The 5,161-nt window shown below is 38.5% G+C and overlaps 1 protein-coding gene and 1 pseudogene across 1 annotated transcript in view; one reads left to right on the top strand and one right to left on the bottom strand.

The window, feature by feature from the left end:
* LOC105742622 overlaps positions 1 to 1,970 on the bottom strand; it is a 12,384-nt pseudogene extending 10,414 nt beyond the window's left edge.
* Pcdh15 (protocadherin related 15) overlaps positions 1 to 5,161 on the top strand; it is a 689,792-nt gene that overhangs the window by 87,473 nt on the left and 597,158 nt on the right. The window lies entirely within an intron of this gene.

Raw genomic sequence — 5,161 nt, 5'->3', positions numbered from 1 at the left:
CTGTTTTCAGCCTTCACAGCGCTGGGATTACAGGTGTGCAGTGCTATACCCAATCTCGGCCACATGCTCAGCATGCCCATGGGGTGGGACTGGCACTGCATGTGGTGCTGGGGATTGAACCCTAGCCCCTGTGTTTGCCTAAGCAGGTGCTTAGTCTGCTGAGCTATCTTTCTATCCTGGGAATTTTTTCAATGGCATGTTTAAAGGTAGCTAGAAGAGAGAAAAATTCATTTCTCCCTTTGCACCAATACATATAATGATAAATCCAGTGTAAGCCTTTACACAATTATGAAATTTTGCCTGGGTGGTAGCAGATGCTTGTTATCCTAGCACTGGGAAGGCTGAGGTAAAAGGATTGTTGGGAGTTTGAGACCAGCCTGGGCTACAAAGTGAGCTCAACAGTGGTCTAAGTGCCTGCTCAGCACATGCAAGGCCACCATTTGCTCCTGATACCACATGCTGTGCTGGCCCAGGGAATACCTTGCCAGCCACTGAAACCAAGTGTGGAGGCACGCACCTGTAATCCCAGCCCTGGGGAGGCTGTGACAAGAGGATCACTGTGAGTCTGAGCTTCACAGTATGACCCTGTACTGAATAAATAAAAAAATTGTCTCAAAAAAGAAAAAATGAAAAATAAAAAGAATCATGAAATCTTCACCAGGACCTATTTACTTATATAGTCATAGTACTTGTTTCATTTTTATTGATGGCAAAGAATTAGGACCTAATCCCATCTGGGCCGTACTTTCTAAGGAAAGTCATAACATAGCTAGAGGCCAATGAGAGCTCGAACAGGGTGAAGTGCATTGAATCACAGATTTGGATATAAATTTTGCTTTGTTGATCTTGAAAGACTATGAAAATCTCCATGTTTTTCAAGCATGCTGTTCATTTTTGGGGTTGAGATACTGCATGTATGCCCTGTTATGCCAGTATGTGTGTGAGTGATGGACAAGGGTTCATGTTTTATTGTTTAAGTAATACTATTTCAAGAACTAAATTGTGCCTTGGGAGATCCATATCCCAAAGTAGTAATTTTAACATTCAGTTGAGCTAACTGAGCTGATAAGGTAAACATAGAACTTGTAGATTGTTGTTTTCCTTTGATTATAAAGAAGACTCAGTGCTTAAGGTTTCCATGAAAGCTGGTTTCCATTGTGTATGTGAAAATGTTGCTTATAAAAATGTGCTAATTATACTAAGGAAGGTCATCCCCAAATTGTTGTGTTTTTTATTAATTTTTCTTTCCTCTGTTACATCTTCATCCACGGTTTCAGGAATTGCTCCAAAATGATTATGAAATAGATAAATAAAATTATAATGGGACTTTATATGTACAGAGCAGAAGGTTAATTGGCTGGAAAAATGAAAATTGGCATTGGGTAGTTAGAGTTTGTTATTTTGGAAAACAAGACAGAAAATTGTTCCCAATAGGACCTTTTATATTTTTGTTCAGTAAAATAAAATCAAAAGAACCAACCTATACACAATAAAAAACATAAAAGTATACTTTTTATTCAATGATTCATGACTGTTCACTTAATTTGACAAGGAAAAAGAAAACAATGATTTATAAAACCTAATTTCTTATTTCATCTTTTTATATTTGTCTCAGGTACTCTTCTCTTGTTGCTGGGACAAATATCTGACACCCAAAATGAAGGAAGGAAAGGTTTATTTAGCTCACAGTTACTGGAGGTTTCAGTTCATCCTCAGCTGGCTCCAAGGCAGAGCCGCACAGGGCATAGAGCAACCTTTCATGGCGGTGGCAAAGAGCAAGAGAACAAAATGGACAAGCAGCAGCAACAGTGGCAACAGAGAGGAAGTCGGTCTCTTTGTCTATCTTTTGTTACATTGAGGCTCTCCACCATAGCTGGGGGAAGTACTCATACCCATAACCGCAGCCACACTGAAATCCATATCCCAGTGGATCTTGAGTTAATCTCAAACTCTAGAAGTGCATGGCCCATGACTGCACAAGGCTTTGGGGGGACAACTAGACAAACCATAAGAACATTCAAGTGATGGCAATATAATTCAAATTTTCTTCTTTTTTTTAATCCATAAAATAAGAAGTCACGTGTTATGATTTACATCTAAAATCCCCGTACGAAGCTCCCACATGTAGACAGAGCTTGTTTCGAAGGGGTGGGTTTCTGCGGTTATCACTGAAAGAGTGAATTCTGGTTCCTTCCTTCTCCCTCAGCTTCTGGCTTCATGCAGGGAGCAGCTCCCTCTGCAGTGCCACGCTGCCCCGACCCGTCTACGTAGGAACCAGCTGGGCATGAACTAACTCCAGAGAAACAGTGATGCAACATAAGCCTCTCCTTTAAATCATTACATCCAGTATCTGTGCCCACCCCAGGCAGGCTAAACAAAGCTCCCAAGGAGAGCAGAGTAGCTACATTTGTTCAATGTTCCTTGACTGTTCCTTGAAATTAACCATGGCAACACTTGTTTCTTATTCTGTGTCCTTCTACACAGTGTCTTTAAGGTAATTCACTTTTTATTCTCATTTTGTTGATATTGTTTGAAAAATAGCGAGGCATTATACCTTACCAGAGAGCCAAAGACAACGAAATACATAAATTAATTGACATTATACAGAACGCTTTCAAAGTAAAAGCTATTGTACGATGTAAGTCATTTCTCATTTTGTTTGCAGCTTGTAGCCCTCACTATATCAAATCCCTTCTTCCATGATCTTTATTTCAGATAAATTTTGTATGTTCTTTAAGGGAAAATCCATTTAGATAACATGCATAGGAAGTGTAGCAGCAAATTAAAATTTTAAAAGTTCTGGGATCAGGAAACCTTAGAAGTCAAACTAAAGAAAAACAAAAGGGAAACATCTTTACATAAGGTTTCCCACAAAACAGTCACAGCATCTTTTTTTTTTTTGGTGGTACCAGGAATTGAACTCAGGACTCTGTTCTTGCCAGGCAAGCACTTATTCTACTGAGCTGTCTCCCCAGCCAGTCATAGCATTCTGTATCTCTTTGAAGGTGACGAAGCTCACTTTAGGCTTCTGGATGTGCACAGTGCTTTGTTTCTAGGCAGCCTAAGTTCTTTGCTTTACCTTGAATGGATCAACTTATAAAAGCAGCAGCCTATTTCTGTTATCTCAAGACCTACTGGCTACTGAAATGTAATTGTCTTACAATAGTGACATGGCCCCTTACCACAAAAGGTAAGGTGGGAGTCAGCTCTGGAATCCATGCATACAATATTTCCAGATAATAAACAGAAGATTAAATATTATTGAACATAGAAACAAGTTTTCATTTACTGTTCAATGCATTTCTTTTGGGTTTGCTTTTATAATGAATTGGTCAATTACTGTTGAAAGTATTCATTATGGAAAAATTACCAAGGGGCCGGGGAGATAGCTCAGTAGAATAAGCAATTGCCTGGCAAACACAGGAAGCACAGGGTCCTGAGTTCAATCCCCAGTACTGAAAAAAAAAAAAAAAAGAAAAAGAAAAAAAAGGAAAAGAAAAATTACCAAGAAGGTCATAAATGCATGTTTTTGTATCTACGAGTGATTAGTGTCATAATGCCTTTATCTCTAAAAACATAGATATTTAACTCTTGGTTGATAAAGCTACACAGTAGAGAAGTAATTAGAAAATATTTTCAACCCAGTATTGGCTGTGCATGGTTGTCAATCTGGCACATATAGACGACTTACTATTTAGCCAAAATTGTCTATCATTAGATTTCAAATAGATCATTTAAACTTTTTTTTCTTAATAGACTTATTTTTTAAAATATGGATATAATGTTTTTACTTAACTGGAAAACAAAACCACACATGATTGTGGAAATTATGCAGCAATTACCTATCATTAAATCATGGTATATCTCTCAGTGCAGTCTTCAAGTTTCCAGAGAGCTTGAGGGCATTTCTTTAAGGTCAGATTGGCACTTGTTTGAGTTGCTTTCTCATCACCAGACACAATACACTTTGTTACACTTCCTCAGACACATTACAGCACTCCCGCAGCTCTCAAGAGGACAGGCTTATCTTGGCTCTCAGTTGGTAGAGGTTCAGTCCACTACTGGCTGGCTCCAAGGCAGGGAAGAATGGCAGAGGGTGTTGGGCGGGATAGCTCAGTGGACTAAGCACCTGCCTAGGTAAGCACAGGGACCAGGGTGCAATTCCCAACTCCACATGTTACACGGGCCCCACCCCTGTGTGTACTTAGCCAGCCACAGAGACTGGGTATGGTGGCACACGCCTGTAATCCCAGCCCTGGGGAGGCTGAAAACAGGAGGATCACTATGAGTCTGAGCTGTGTGGTGAAACCCTGCACGAAATACATAAAATAAGAAAAGAAAGAAAGAAACAAAGAAAGAAAGAAAGAAAGAAAGAAAGAAAGAAAGAAGAAAGAAAGAAAGAAAGTAAGAAAGATAGATAGAAGAAAAGAAAGGCATAGGGGAAACATCAAGACCTGGCAAAGGAGAGCAAAAGCCAGACAAGCAAGGAGTTATGGAGAAATCCTTCCAGGCAACACCCCCTGGATCACCTCCTCCAATCAGCTTTAACCTCCAACATCACTTGTAGCTACACACTCCTGTGGATCAGTTCTCTAAGGAGTACATTTGGTCTCCAAAGCCCTACCTATGAGTGCAGGAGGCTTTGAAGGGACATCGAGAGATAAACCACAACAATATTGCTTTTCTCAAGTATGATAATAAATGTGACTTAAAAATCAAAAGAAAATCCTGGGCAAATATACATATTTCTAGGAATATTTATAGAAAAGTGCTGACTTTCTGATTTCAGCAACTGTTTCTTTTTTCTGTGGACAATATTCTGGTACTCAATTTTTAGGCACATAATTTCTTCATTTTTTTCAGAAATATTCTCTTTTACTCTACACCATAAGATTAAATTCAGGAGAAACCCAAAATTTCTGTTTTTAAAGAAGTATAACCTCTTCAAAAAACATAAATATAAAATTAAAGCTGCCTTAATAAACAGAATTAACTCTTATGCAATTGCTTTGATTGTAAAGGCTAAAATATGAGAAAAATTTATTCAAAACAGTAATACATAATGCAAACTACTGTACAGATAATCTGTTTATCCTCTCACTAAAAGTTTTCAGTTTGATGTGCTAATGATTTCTTTCTTTCTTTCTTTCTTTCTTTCTTT

The sequence above is a fragment of the Octodon degus genome, unplaced genomic scaffold (assembly GCF_000260255.1).
Source record: "Octodon degus isolate 3935 unplaced genomic scaffold, OctDeg1.0 scaffold00005, whole genome shotgun sequence".
NCBI lineage: Eukaryota > Metazoa > Chordata > Mammalia > Rodentia > Octodontidae > Octodon > Octodon degus.
The sequence above is the reverse complement of the archived record's forward strand: the minus strand, read 5'-3'. Positions and strand labels throughout refer to the sequence as shown.